The sequence below is a fragment of the Electrophorus electricus genome, chromosome 4 (assembly GCF_041902795.1).
Source record: "Electrophorus electricus isolate QZ-2024a chromosome 4, ASM4190279v1, whole genome shotgun sequence".
In the NCBI taxonomy this organism is placed as follows: domain Eukaryota; kingdom Metazoa; phylum Chordata; class Actinopteri; order Gymnotiformes; family Gymnotidae; genus Electrophorus; species Electrophorus electricus.
Genome location: NC_137500.1, coordinates 29,133,271 through 29,149,349, shown reverse-complemented (window position 1 = coordinate 29,149,349; position 16,079 = coordinate 29,133,271).

Here is a 16,079-nt window from a genome sequence, read left to right as displayed (position 1 = left end):
ATAAACAAAATGTAATAGCATATGACAAAAGAGCATCAAAGTAAGATGTTTTGATAACAAAAATAAAAGCATTATATAGGCTTGGACCTGGAATGGCTTAGACATGTACATATAAAGGCCTTGAAGTCCATATCCATATTTAATTTTTTTTAATCACTGGCATGATGATGCAGTGTCTGGCAATATTCAGTGACCTGGGTATGCTAACAGATCCATAGTGAGAGCAGGATAGGCACATCACAACATGGCCATAACAATGAAAAGCTGCGCGCTATGGTCTCCGAGCTGCAGTGGAGGTTCGGTGGAAATGACAGAGAACAAAGCACTATTAATGTGACAACTGGCCTGATCCAGTTCCTTACTCTGCCTTTTTTTAGACAAAAAATCTGGGTTCCATCCAGTCTTCACCATCTGCTAGTCTCTCTTAATGACACACTTCTGAGCAGTGCATGTTGCTTCTCAGTTCTTGGGTTATCGCTGTGTGCCGGAATGCGTCGTTTTGCTGTCGATAAGCAGACTGCGTTTAAGTGCTTTTGAAGCTCTGTGTTTCTCTTCTGACCAAGGCCAGAGCCTGCATGGATGTCGAGAAGATGCTGGGACCTGGAGTTGGGGGTTGGGGGTTGGAGATAACCCCAACAGATTAATTGGAACCATGCAGGTACTGCTTCACCTGGAAATCCAGAGCCTGACTTTCTCCTCAGAGCGTCATTGTTCATCTGTGAGTCATAGCACACTCTGGTTGGGTACTACACCATAGTGCAGTGAGTTAGTGAGTGTGTGAGGTAATTATCAGAATGCAAGCCCCCACAACTTGCATATTTCCAAACACCCATGTTTTGTACAAGCTTAACCTTGAGAAAACATGTTTACTTTGCTACAATCCAAAGATTCCCAAAGACATCGCATTACCATGTTCATAGTAGGGAACCAGTAAACTCATCAGTTATCCATGAACATGAAATATCCAGGTATATTTGTAAATCGTATTATCATACAGAAAAAAACCCCCCAAATATTATTACTATATAGATATTTCTATTCTACACTATACAGAAAGAATTCCTTCCTCACAATGTGCTAAACACAGATTACTGTGGACCAAAGCACTTTTTTTCTTGACAGCCCTGTCCCTCTGTTGCTTCAGAACCTTTTAAAAACACTTCCTCACAGGTTGCTCCGAATGCAGCCGCCTGTCTCCAGCTTTTAAGTAGCACTCTTTCACCACTGAGGGCTATCTCGAACAAAATGGAACAAATTTGAAGCAGCACTATTAACCCACAGATGGAACAAATCTATATGCGGCATCTGGTTAAACCCCATAACATCCTGCAAACTGTGACCATGAGTGCATAGGATCTTACAACTTTGCATAAGGATTTAAAGATATGGGTACGTCTCTTCAGCGCTGGCCTTTCAGTGGTGTGCTGAGCGTTGTAACACTATATGACAGCATCTCTAGCACAAGTACCAGACCCACACCTTTGGGTACAAAGTAAATGCTGACTTCTAGTTAGTTGAGTCACTTGCCTCTAGTTTTTGTGAAGAGTTATGAAAAATAGAGGTTAAGGTCAACTGGAATTGTATTTGGGCATCTTCTTTTTATAACAGTTTGGATCCATTTTCCCATTTCCTTCATTTCTCTGTCCCTACTGTTGGGAATATAACTGTTCCATCAGTTGATTTAAATGATCTCATTTAATGTATTTCTTAAACAATCATAGGAAGGACTTTTGGAGGTCTGCTGTATTGTGCTTAGGAACTTGTCTCTGCATTTTTCATCCATTTATAATCTATATGTATAATAATATAGATTATAAATAGGCTGGTCCACGGTATTTTAAAAGCACAGTCTTAGATTTGACAGTTAGCAATTGTTATTTGTCATAGATGTTAATTGGAAATTTCAACATGCTATGTTTTTGTATGTTCATTATAACAATATTGCACATAAATTTGTTTCTGAAGACCATGTACTTAATGTTTTATGTTAGTACACATATTTGCTACTGAAAATAGAGTACATCTGGAACTAACAGTTGGTTTAAGCACTTTGGCATTTTCTTTACAAAATCTTTCCTCTGACATTGCCTGAAAGAATACAAATGCCCAATACATATCATATAACGCTGTAAGACTGCTATATTGTGACCTTACCTGCACAGGATACACATTGCTATTATAAAGCAGTGTTGCTAACATGATACATATCTTAGCTTATCTAGCTTAGATATATACACCTAATGATTTGCTTGTAGTAACAGAACAGTATCCAAAACATCGGTCTTTGCTGCTGTGGATTAATACTTTGGTCCTGGATATTTACATCATAGGAAAACAAAAGCTTAAATGCTTCATTAGTAGAAGCTGGCAGTACTCATTGTAGTAAATTATGATACTCACAATGTGAATGCAACACCGATAAATCCGATGTTTGTAGGTGACATATGTAGCTGGGCAGAGTGGAGAACACAGTAACATGATTATGGTCTTTTCGGAACCAAGACATTGACCTTGATATTAGATAGGAATTTCACAGAGAGAGAATGTATGGTTCAGTTAACTGAAAACAATCACAGCACTGATTAGAGACTGCACTAATTCCATGCTGGAGAAATGAAAAGATGAATGTAAAATATTCTTTATTTAACTTATTGAGTTACAAGGTAAAACTTATTTTATTGTCTGAAGTACAGGCAGATAAATATGTGAATTAATTGAGTTTGAAGCAATGTCAAGGTGACAAGTGCTTACTGTACTAGATTCATTTTGTGATCTGATGACAAAAAACATTCTTGAGCTATGCTCTTGAGCGATGAGCTACATTCTACGTTCTTCTAGCCTTTATCAACTATTGGATTGTATGTTAAATGTGGGATTCACAGAGGCAGAGAACCGCTATTGTGGGAACGACTGGTTTTAAATAGGAGCGGGCCTGATCTCCTGTAACGGTGAGCGGTAAGGAGGCAGACGCATGTGCGGAGAAGGGCAAGATTTATTAGGGGCAAATCCAGATTCAGAGTCATTAGGGTAGTCCAGGGTCATAGAGCCAACATAGAGATTCCGAGAATACATGACAACAAACAAACAAAAACAAACAAAGGCAAATGGGAAGCAAATGGCTATAACAGAGGCTAGGAAAAGGGAAGGCTATGATAAACATATAAACTAGGATGCACAGAGTACAAACCTACGGGCTTGCAAAACCATCAAAATATACAGCCAAACAACCATACATTCAAACATCCAAACAATGAACAGCCAAGACACAAGTCACACGACAGGGTTTAAATACATGAACTTAACAAGACTAGAAATGAAGAACAGGTGTGGAAAATCAAATGAGGGGTGGAAAAAACAAAACTACAGAATGGAACTAAAATACATAAGCCAGGGAAACCATGGAACACAGAAGCTGGGAGGGACTGACTGTGACACCTCTCCAGAACCCGAGATTCCATCTCAGAGAGAACAGCATAAGGAACATAGTGGAGCAATAGCATGGCCTCATGCATTACATTTGTGGAAGTAAATGTGCTAGAAGGAGTGACAGGACAAGTCAAACAGGATTCGCATACTGAGAAATACCTGAGATAGCGGAGAGGATGTTCTTTGCATCTCACTCAAAGATAATTCAGAGATAATGAATGCAGTCCAGGATGCTGGCACACAGCACGTTTTGCTAACATGCGGATTAATTAAATACAAGTTCATTTCCAACTAGAATGCAGTATCTAAAGAGAGTTTAAGGTGGCGCACTGCAAACAGATTCTACCATGTATAACCATGAAGCCTACTTGAAAGTGCATGCCTAATGTTACAAATCTAAGCAACAACTAGTAATATTCTTGAACCTGTGGCTGTGGTTAAAAATGGATACAGGCTGAATGCAGTATCACAGTAAAGCCCAGTAGCTAAGGGATTTAATTACTGTACAGCAGTGAAACATTCTGACAATGGGGGCGGGGCATCCTTGGTGAGAAGTGAGAATACTGTATGTGTTTCCTGAAGAAGGTGTGTTACCAGGCCAACTGAAACAGGATATGAATGTCAGTTTAGGGTCAACGCAGCTGTAAAAGTGTCATTTGCTCTGTAGTGTTGTGCTAGCCACGAGGAACTGGATAGCAAAACTGGATCGGAGCTGGACCTCAACTGTAAAAAAAACTCACAGTAGATCAGTAGACTTGCTGTGGTGCATAAACCAAATAGGAAAAATATTGTGTGTGTATAGATCCTAAACCTCTAATAAAGCACTTAAGAAGAGTCAACTTGCCACTGCAAAGGATCTGTGAAGGCTTGTAACACTGAAGGAACAGTATCAGTGGCTGCTCATGGAAGGTGTTCCTGAGTTAAAATGTAATAACTGATGACATCTTTATCATGGTTGGATGAAACAGTGATGATGTCAGCATGCTTGACCATAACAGAAAACAAGGGAAGCTGAACGAAGCTGAATGCAGAGAAAACAAGGCTCAGGCCAAAGGTGACACCCCCTATCAAACACGTTTGTGCATCGCAAGGTTTAAAGGTTAAAGCTTACAGTTGTTTGACAAATCTCACAGCCACCTGATCCACCAACTGATAAGTCACCTTGAAAGCTGATGCGGCCTTAGGTCTGATGAGTGTGACCCACTCAGACAGCTGACACACGAGGACATGCTGGGGGATTGGAGAGCGAAACATGACGAAGCCTTTAAACTGATAAAGGTAATGATCTCACTGACAATTGTGTTAAGGGACAAGTCAAAACAAAAACAAAAGCTGACAGGTAGGAAAGTACTTGAAGGTATAGAGTCAAGCTCCAGGGCTTTCCACTGGTTAACATTCTGAGTTGAAAGTACCTCTCTTATCCACTGAGTAGTCCAAATAGAGTCTGAATTGGAGGCAATTAACATGATCTACAAACAAATCTACGACTAAATGATCTACAGAAAAACTAACTCTACACAAAGACTAAATGAACTGCATAAAGTACTACATGATCTACATAAGGACTAAATCTACATAAAGACCACATGATTTTACTTTAAGGCCCTGCATTTCACCAGTGAGCAAAAAAAAATTTTCAAACCCCGAAATTGTTATATTTTCACATACATGATAAACTAATTGTACAGAATGAGATAACTGTAAGAGAACTGAGTGTTGACATCTGAAATAATGAAGAGAATACATTCTCACCATATTGGAATTAAAGCATGCTTGATGAGAATACATGAGTTTATGTGTTTGTAAGGTAAGAAAATGCAGCTAAAGAAATTTGCAATGCATGGCGGCTGACACGTACTTAAGAGTATATAAGACACCTACGTGTTCATGGGAAAAAGCTGACACAAGCTTCTGTCCACTATGGCTTTGCAGGTACTGAGTACTCACACAAATCATTTGCAGAATATCCACAAAGCAATGGCAAGGTGCATCGCAGACCATAAGGAGCCAAGCAGGTGTTGACCCTTATCCAGTGCCAGATCACAGACACATACCTTCACAGGGGCACATGCCATCATGCCATCCATTTTATGCACACAACAGACCCTCCTGTTAATAAGTTAGACCTTGCTGCTTGGAGTGATAATCGTAAAGATAACCGGCAGTAACAAACGCATTACTAAAGTTTCTCCAAGGCTGATGTAAGAGGCAATATTCTCAAAGACTGATAAAATAGACTAGCACCTCCCAGGTTGATTAGAAGGCTTGTAGCTTACATTGGCAATGCAGAAGCTTACAAGGCTGTTGTTAATGTAACTGATCTATTCTATTGCAAGTCAGCAGCTTTTTGAAAACTGAAATTTCCTACAACACAATCAATCATACTTTGCCGCTGGACAAACATTTAGAAAAATATGTAAAGTTTCTTCACAGTATTTTACCAAGTATATAGCAACAATTGCATAGAAAGCTGAACTGTGCTAAACAGTTGAATTCCATTGCTGCGTCGTCATACTACAATGTTATTGGTCGTGCACTGTTATGATTCTGTTATTTAATTGGCTGCATTCAAGGAGGCGGCAAGCAGCCTTCCAAACTAAGCAGCCTGTAATTCTATGTTCAGTGCTGACCATCCAAGTGCCTTTGTGTCAGAGAATTGTAAAGGCAGGGACGACACTTTAGGTGTGCTGAAGATACAATGAGAAAGGTTGATAACTGCTCCGATTGTAGCTTTTACTGCTTAACAGTAACTCAGGTTTAAAAGGGGTTCATGTTTGCCAACAAAGGTGGAATTATTGTTACCATGTGCAAACAAGCATTGGTATGCATGAAAAGCTCATACTTAAAGGAAGCTGCTCTATGAGTCAAATCTATTGTGTGCCTTTATCATAAACACATCTGCCTTGAAATTTCTGCATCTAGCCTATGAGCAGGCTAGATGCAGAATTGAGTATGATTATAGATTATTATAGTTGCAGAGTTGAGAGAGATAATGTACTGTTATGTTCATTATCAACACTTTGAAGAGACTTTCTAATGTTTCTGTTACTTTTGTTTGCTCTCCTTTAAGAATACTAATGCAGAAAAAAATGAATGGAAGCTTTCAAATTCCAGATCTACTAGCTAATTAAGTCCCTGATGCATGATGCATGAGGGAAATGCCAAGCTTTCTTTAAATGTGTTCAGTATGCAGATATTAGATAACCACATTCCGAAGCCTGGTAGATCCAGGGCTATGGCATACCATCTTAAACTGACAAATTAGACATCTCGGCACACAACAGTTATCTTTATAGCAACCTCAACTTCCGGTTGTCATATAACAATTAACATTACTTATATTGTCTGTTATAGTATAAGATTAATGCAGTGTACATATGACAAATATCACAAATATCAATTGTATAAACTATAAATATCAATTGTTTTGGCAACTTCCATAGATATTATATCCATAATGTAAGTGATGCTATAAGCCTGAAGATGATGTTTTTACCCACTTCCTTCCGTGTCAGGAGGCAGTTTGGCTTTCCGCCCTCATAGGGCCGGCAGTGCTGCCATGATGCTCAGGCCACTGACACACCTTCCACGAAGACTCTTGTGGGACTTTATGACAGCACAAAGTGCTTTCGAGGCACAGGGCAGTTGGATCCAGGAATGTGAACAATGTCCTCAAACGTGAAGTTGGAAATAATCCATAATTAAACATACCTATGTAATACAATGTCATTTGTCCACTCATGCGGCATCTAGGATGAAGATGGCAAAGGTCAGCGAGGAACCCATTTGTTCTTTCTTTGTGTGTTCTGGCCCTCAGAAGCGTGGTGATCTTCCTCAGTGAGGTTAGACTTAATTACCTAACACCTGCATGCTCTGTTCTGTCAGCAGAAGCAGTAGAGAGTGCATGGTGAGGACGTGGGTTGATATTTACTGGCCGAGAGCGTGGCAGGTAGAAGTGGAGCCCTGGGAGCCCTGTGTGAATCCCCCATGACTCATCGCTCCAGGCTGGGGAGGCCAGCAAGGAGACCAGCGAAAGCAGAGCACCAGGTCTCAACTGGCACCCAAACCAAAACAGCCACTAATCAATAACATGAATAACACCTCCTACAGGGGAGGCTAATAACACCTCCAAAATAGTTCAATATATTTCGGGAAAGTTTTGAACACGCTCAAGAATAAAGATTTATTAAACCCTTCCATCACTGCCACTTGAATCTTCACTGTCTAATATTCTACAAATACCACCATTCAGTGTCCCAAATTCTTAAAAGCTTGTCAAGTTTAAACAGTGTTCTTTTTTTAAATATATATGTTTGTATAAAGAAATAGAGGCAGTACTGTACAAGTTTCAAAATAAGGTAAACTATATATAATTTTGAGGATGCTTGTTTTGTCGATGTCTGATTAATGCTTGTTTACCACAATATTATGCGTCTCTGCTAAAATCCATAACAGGTTATTTCTCACACCTGGGATATAATTACCTCCAGTCAAATCAATTTCCCTTTTGAAATTCAGCCTTCAGAGAGCAGCTGTGTAAACTGCCAGTTACAAGTTTGTTAAAAAAAACTTTCCCTTTATCTATAGTCAGCACAACCAAAACCTGACAGGACACGAGATTCTGAACTAGAATGACATAGCATTTTTATCAACTCTTAAACTGAAAGTGTTTTATATGCATGTTTGAAGAAAAAACAGATCCTTAGTCTTTTGTAATATGACATTTTTATTTACTAAGACTTTTATATGAGAAAGTTAATAGGTCATCTGAGAAGTCAATGCACTTTACCTCTTATTAACAGAGTTCCGACAGAATATTGTCATCACTCAACCTTGTCAATTCAAACAACTAAAGGGTTTTCACTCTAAACTGACTTTGACATAACACAAATGCGCTTCATTTGGATAGTGACAAACATGAAGGAGGGCTGACATTTCCTGTGACAGCTAAATTACAGCATGGCAAGTTGCTCTGAATGTGCCTTGTATGACATCAATCTTAGTCCAGAAATAACAAGCAACAGCTCTCCTTGTTAGGAAGAGCGAATAGGGTGCTAGCTGCGGAGCAGGAGCCAGTGAAATGAGGGTTTCTGGGAGAACAGAAGCAGGCGCGAGAAAGCCAGGGGGTGCCAACCAGCCCCTAATTGTGAGCAAAATGGCACCCGAGGAAAGGGTGGATCACCAGCAACAGGCTGTCATGGGGTATATGGAAAAAACTCTTGTTTGTGCCAAAGTTTGGCAGTTAGTGACAGAAACTGTTTCCTTTGAAGCCTTTTGCAGTTTTTCCTACTGTGTCCTTTACTGAACCTGGCTTAATTATTAAACACACTGTACTGGGTGGGTTTAGATTCGACAGGCAGTGCACAAGGCTGGATGGGATGTGGTCTGCTCTCCATCCCTCCAATCCTCCACCCTCCAGGCCCCAAACACACACACACACACGCACGCACACTCACACACACTGGAGTGTCATGTTGCCAAGACACCATTGTGCTGTAACTGGAGAGTTAGGGATCCTTTTTTTTTTCTCTACACGTGACACAGATCTCTTTTTTTTTTCCGAGCAATTTAAACACAGACACATAACAATGGTCTTTCTATAATCACATCTGGGTCACTTTCATACATGGTCCTAGATCAGATATATATAGCCATGCAAGCCCAGTCTGAACAGTCAGAGGTTTTTGTATTGGTTTCCTCTTCCACACCTACCCATCTTCTTGCACACACGGACAAGCAATAGCTTTGGCTTTGCCACATCTTCACCTTAAATTCAAACAGCTGATGAAGTGAGCACTGATGTCCTACATTTTGTTTCTTTTCTGTCATGTCAGTGTTTTTGGAAATCTGCACATGCATGTCCTGCACACATGCATGTCCTAAAGATATATAGTTATGGTTCATTTACAAATATGAACAGCCAGGGCAAAACATCATATATAAGCAAACGACTGAAACTGAGCAGTTTAATGTTAACCCAGCTGCTAATAGCATTCAGCATCATGCAAAACACAAAACCCTAAACATTCTGAGAACGTTGAAACATATAAGTCTAAAGGTCAACCACTTGAGCAAAATTGATCCAAAAGATAGACCTTTCCAAGCATCCAGACTTTCCATCTTGATTTCTGCAGACACCACACCCAGTGATAGTACAGACTGCAAATTTTCTCTATAATGGCTCTTTCCCAAGACCCAATTTGTTGGCAGATACAGGACAACACAATGCTTTCTAATAGAGTACTATACAATGCCCTTCAGTTTGCACAGAAATACAGTCATTATAGAGCAGACCTCTCTGCCACACAACAGTGCACAGTCCACGAAGAGGCACATGACATGTATCGCCACGTGACATGGAAACCATATACAACCACGACACAATCACAGAGCATGTACATATTCAAAGTCTCTAATGAAACAGGAGATACACATAATGACCAAGCCTCATCTCAGACATTAGACACATACAGGAGAATTCACTCTCTTCCTTCAGACATCATACCAATCCTGCATGAATACTTTGGCTAATTCAAAGTGCTCCACAGTGAGTCAGCATTGAGACTGTTTTAAATATAAGCTTTACGACCCTCAGTTCCTTCTTTTAGGTCAAAGTGAAATGAAACACTTTAAGGCTCTTTCACAGAAAGTCATGCTTTTATATTTAAGAGTAAAATTCCTGTATGATTTTGCCATAAAATCTAAACACGGTGCACTGTATAAACTGTTGAAGTAGCACAATTTCAAATGAGCTAATTAACATAAAATATTATTTGCATATTTAGCAACAAGCCTGAAACCTTGCCCATTGTCATTTGTCCTTTGATAAAACAGAACAGGAGAGAAGTTCCTAACAGCCAAATGAATATATCTTTTCTAGGTCTTATTTAAAGAAGACCATTCCTCTTGCCATAATGTGTGGGTGGGACTGGGAAGAGTGAGTAGAAGACAAAGAGATAAGGTTGCACATGGAACTGCATTCACAAACAGCTCCATAAAAATCAGAGAGTGATACTTGAATATAAAGCTTAGACAGACCTTCTTATCTCAGGGAATTTCCATAATGCCTTCTGTGCTTTCTGGGCCTTTACCTCGCCCATCTTCCAGCCAGGGGAACTGTGGCTGCCCAGGCAGGACACTGAAGAGCAGGCCCGTGTCATGGCCTTAGATGTAAACTTTGGAATGAGGAAAGCCCAGCAGGTTCTGGGTAGGCCACAAGACTGATGCGCCTTGATTAGAAGATTACAGAGCAGTGTGTCCGCATGCAGTGATCAGAGCATCACAGGACTAATCAGGTATTGTTTATGTAGAGGACGAAAGGCAGATTCAGCCAGAGTGCTACAAAGAATCCCACAGCAGATTTGCTCACCAATGGGTGCCTTGTCAACAAAACTGAACAATCCTTTAGTTCAAAAGATTTCATACCTGATTTAGAATATGAAGTAAAAGGGATATCAAGTATATGTAAAGTCCAGGTTTTGGGTAACAAACTAGCTGTTAAGTATATGGGAGTTCTCCACTAAAGCAGTGGAAGGCCACAGGTAAGAGAAATCTTGCAGTTTCCCACAGATCTGGGCAATTGAGAGTGCAGAACTTTGCACTGGCCTAAAGTGCACCTTTCTATTTTAATTGCTTCAGTCATGTGAGCTCAACAAGGAACCCATGTTCAGGCAGCTCTAGGAGTCTGGGCTGGGTATATTTAACTCTTTATCGTGTGCCTGCATCCATTACTGAAGTGAAATCAGCACAGAAAAAAAAACCTCAACAGCAACTTACTTGAAATAATTTGATAGTCTACCATTTCCCCACAATGGTAAGATCAATTTGCTCTAAATCAAATCATCTCAATTAGAAAGGAGAAGCCTAAAATGTAACAACTGCAGTTGCAGTTTCAGCAACTTAGGATGATAGATAGATAGATAGATAGATAGATAGATAGATAGATAGATAGATAGATAGATAGATAGATAGATAGATAGATAAGATAGATAGATACTTTATTTATTTATTTATTTATCTATTATTTCTGTCACGGAACGCTCACCTCCCACGAGTCACGTGGTTTGGCCCGCCATGTGCAGTGGGAGGATCTTCATTTGTGGCCACACCTGCACCTTGTCTTGTCTATGTGTATTTAAACGTGTGTCAGTGGGTGCAGTGTCGTTGGTCATTGTTGATGTAGTGTGTGAATTGGAGCTCTATGCATCAGTCTATGTTTGTGTAATATGGTGTTAAATGTTAGAAGTGTTTAGTGTGCTTGTGTTCATTGTTTGTGTTTATACGTGAGTGCCACTTTAGTCCTCTTTGTTTTATGATAATAAATGTTCGTCCACGTCGCTGGAGTCTGTGTGTCCTGCCCCTCGCCCTTCGGCACTCTGGCCACCACGTGTTATAATTTCTAAACAGTGCACACACAGATTAGAGCTCAGGAATGAAGATATGAAGGATGTGTGATAAGAGAGAAATATGATGTACAATTCATCTCATCACAAAATGACATGTCTAATCTAAACTGCATGTCCAGGTGGATTGGGGATTAATTTCAATTCATATTTAACTGACCAGATAGATTCTGGCAACAGTCTCTAGGAGATTATCTCAATTCTTGTGAATTTTGTTTCCAAAACCTTTAACTTGTTATTAAGTCTCCTGAACATTTTTCCCCATAATTACATCTTATAAATGTCAGTGTTAAAGGTGATAGCATATTTAGCCAGGTGTAAAGAGGCAGGCTGTTCTCATGTTTCCCAGTTCAGTTTGAAGACACAAATTCAGGAAACCTGTAGATCTTAACTTGCCTAACCCCTCAGCCACTGACTCTTTTGGCACTTTGCAGCAATGTTAGTGCTCGAAACATGAATCACAACAACTGCCATAAGACTTCACCTAGTAAAAAGTACAATATATAATTGTTCTATAATTGTGATGATGCCACAATTATATAACAATTATATATATTAGACCTGTGCTAGAACATCTATGGGAGCATTCCTATATTCAGTTTCTGCCAACCTATGGAAAGCGCAGAACTCAGTGTCCTTCACTGAACTGCATACATCACAGCATTTAAGCATATATAAGCTATATTAACAGCACTCTGAGATGGCAATAGTATACAAATGTTTTTCTTTATCAAGTCAAGAGAAATGTATTTATGTAACAGCTCAAGTAGAAACACCAATGTGAACCTCCACCCCCTAGCAAATAACCAGCCACACTTAAACATAATTGATATTCCCAACAACTCACTGATGTTAAAATTACAAAACAATTAGCAAGGTAGGTGCAACACATCCAAGTCTGACTATGTAAACACTAGTCCTTTCTTTCCAAACACTCCTTTGAAATAATTTTTTACTGGCATTTTAAAAATAATTCTACCAGATAGTAAAATAGATTAAATCCACATTACTATTTGTAGTTCTTATGTAAAGGATATAGCTATTTCATCTTCAAAAAACATTAAATTAATCAGGATGTCCCAGGAAAGTAATCAGTCAGTTTTGTAAACTGACCTTTTAAAAGGACGACTACAAACGAGTCTGGCCTTCTGTTGTGGAGGGGCATTCTTCCTTCTGAATGCAACACAGGTCTGTTATCATTTCCCCAATATTTAAGAGTGAAAGAGAATAGAAGTCAGTAAAAATTAGATGTCTTTATTTAGATCACAGGACAACTGAGTAATTGTTTCTAAAATGAGAAAGCTTGCAATATTGCCTGAATATGGCAGTTTAACTTAAAGGAAATGTTTCATGCTCAGTGAAAGCCCTGTCAAAGTAGACTTAGCCCCATGGAGCCTAATCACTAGCTTTGTATGGAAACCAGGCGTTTGCAAACCACCCACTCTTCTAGGTCTCCTGCCAAAGCTCGGTGCCAATGCCAGTCGGCAGAGGGGCATGAAAATAAATCCCGAAAACAGAGGTTCAAAAACTGACAGGCATGACTATGGAAAAACAGGTCAGAAATCCAATTATGAATCACAGGAACTGCAACATTAAGTACTACTCAATATGAATGCCATTGTAAAGCTGCTGCATGGTGCAGCTGAGGCAGTACAGGGGTGAACCCTAACATAGCCTTGCTTCTCCAGCCAAGTTGCCCAAACCATTGGATTATACTAAAAGAATATCCGCCATTGCTTTATTACTACCACCAAAAATGGTAAGGCATAAAACCTGATTCACATAACGATTCTTCACTGGTCAGTGCATTTAGTGGCAAGTGTGGGTAACCTTCTCTGTTCTCCTCTAATGTGGCAACACACCACGCTAACGATACTGTAAAACTTTACACAATACCACACTCACCACTCTAGATTCTTCCACCCCAGGTTGCTATGGGCACCAGACACAACAGCTACCCTAACTAACATTTACAAGCCTGAATGTCCCAGCTGTTTTGAACAAAAACATATATTATATTTAATGTAAACTATTTTCCTAAATGTTGACACAGATGTCAGTTTTGCACTGTGAATTTGTTTCTACTTGAATGACAACCTAAGAACATAAAATTTCTCTTTTCCAAAAACATATCACCCTTCATGTTCATGCAGTGATTAGCTCTGTGTTAGATGAATGGGGACTTTATATGGCCAGGAGCTAGGAACTAAAATCTCACAGTGAGGAGACTGATGTATACCATCTAAAGAAGTTCACAAAAGTGAGGCACCAAAGGAGCTTTCCTACATGAATGTTATTCCATGTAATTGATGCTATAGTATAGTGGTAATCAGAGATCATGTATAATTCATCCAGAGATCTGCAGACCTGCTCAGCAAGGCAAGCACAGAAAGATTGTGGGTGATGATGGCTTCTCCGAGCATCGAAGAAATTCAGCCAGAAAAAACAATGGAGCAAAGGCAACCAAGGAACAAGTGTTCTTTAACACAGGCCCTAAACGGATGAGAGTGCTTCAGGGGAGGTTTACACATCAGGAGAAAAGCCACAAAGCTGCATTGTAACATAACAATTTGCAACATGACACAGCAGGTCCCCTGCAAATGGTTTTGGAACCAATTACGCACAAAGGGCTATCGTCAAATATGCTGCCACCCTTTCCATCTGACTGAAATCATTACAGCTTCCAAATCTCCTCCTGGAGACACAGAGAAGGGCTGGCTGTTTTGCGGAGGGCCCTCCACACACGGCCGTACACTGGCTGGTGTTTGGGCCAGGACGCTCTCCAGCTGGCAGCATTTGTTACTGTATCATGTTCAGATTGCTGAAGTGAAAATATTCCCCCTCCAGTTTGGAGTTCCATTTTCCATGGTCCGCCCCAGACCATTCGTTTACAATAATGTTTTTGTGCTCTTGCATTTCAAGTGGGAAAACATCGGGCCCCTTCCTGGGAATGGGGAGTGTGACAGATATCCAGCGAAGAGAACAAACATGCCCCAAGAAGAGCATCTCCAGCTCCGAGTCTCCTCCTGTGTGTGTCAAAGGTACCAAAGATATGAGTGCTCCTAATGGACATGAGAGGTAAATGCTACCAAGAGAGTTAACCGAGAGGAGTAACTCTAAATGTTTACCTTAGAACTCCTTCCAAATAGGGAATTGTTTTAGTTTGGTATATCACCACATCAGCCTCCACAGACAGCAGGTACCCCAGAGGGGGTCGTTTTTCTGGAGCTGGGATCTGTATGACGTCAAAGCTGCCCAGGCAACACTACTGCTGCCTAGCCCTGTGCTATTAATGCTCTGCATGGTTTGACCAAGTCTCCTGAAGCATGGCATGGGCTTGCAGGCTCTCTGGAGCAGCCTGCTGGGCTGTCCAGAGCGGCTTGCTGCCGATGCTCACTGAGATCTGATTTCGATTGTCTAAGATTAGCCTGCGTACTCACAGGAAGAAAGCTTGCCTCTGCTAGGAGAGCAGTAACAAACAGCCTGCATTGCTAGGTGGGACCAAGAATCCTAGAGAATATTTATTATTGTGCTCTTCGATCCTCAGATATAAGGATTTATGTGCTATGATTGTATGACTGTACATGGTATGAAGCCCTTCCATCCTGGCCCTTAGAGAATCACAGTGACATTTGTGATAAGCTATTTTTTAAGCACTAGTTAACTTAATCGATTCTGAAAGTAGATAAGATCGGACCTTTTTGTCCACAAAGCTTCATACATGATCTCAAGAACTCTATTGCAGTGCATACACATGCAAACATATACCAGATTAAAATGAGCAGTGGTGTAGTGGTAATGCATTTAGTTCACTTTTTTAATAATATACTGGAGTATAATATAATATTCTATCCTGTGTTGTGTTGCACTGAAGAAACTGAAATAAGCAAATAAATACATAAAGACAAAAAAAATTAAAAGAAAATGTACATTTCTAAATGTAGTGCTGTTTTAATGTGCCTGTGCTATTGATCGGAGAGAGTTTAGAGAAACTATAAATTAGAACATATAGTCAATGCCAGAACCTTAGCTTAAATGTATGAAATCACTCCTGGTCATGACCCAGCTGCACAGTGAAGAGCGCATCACAGCCCAGCTTAAGGTCAACCAGTCACAGTTAACAGGTAACATTACAAAGCCGCTAAAGGGATTCCCAAAGCCTATGGCCATACCAGTCTGATCCATCATGAGCAGCTATGAAAACTTGGGAATGCAGGACAAGACAAGACAAGACAAAGTCCCTGTCTCATT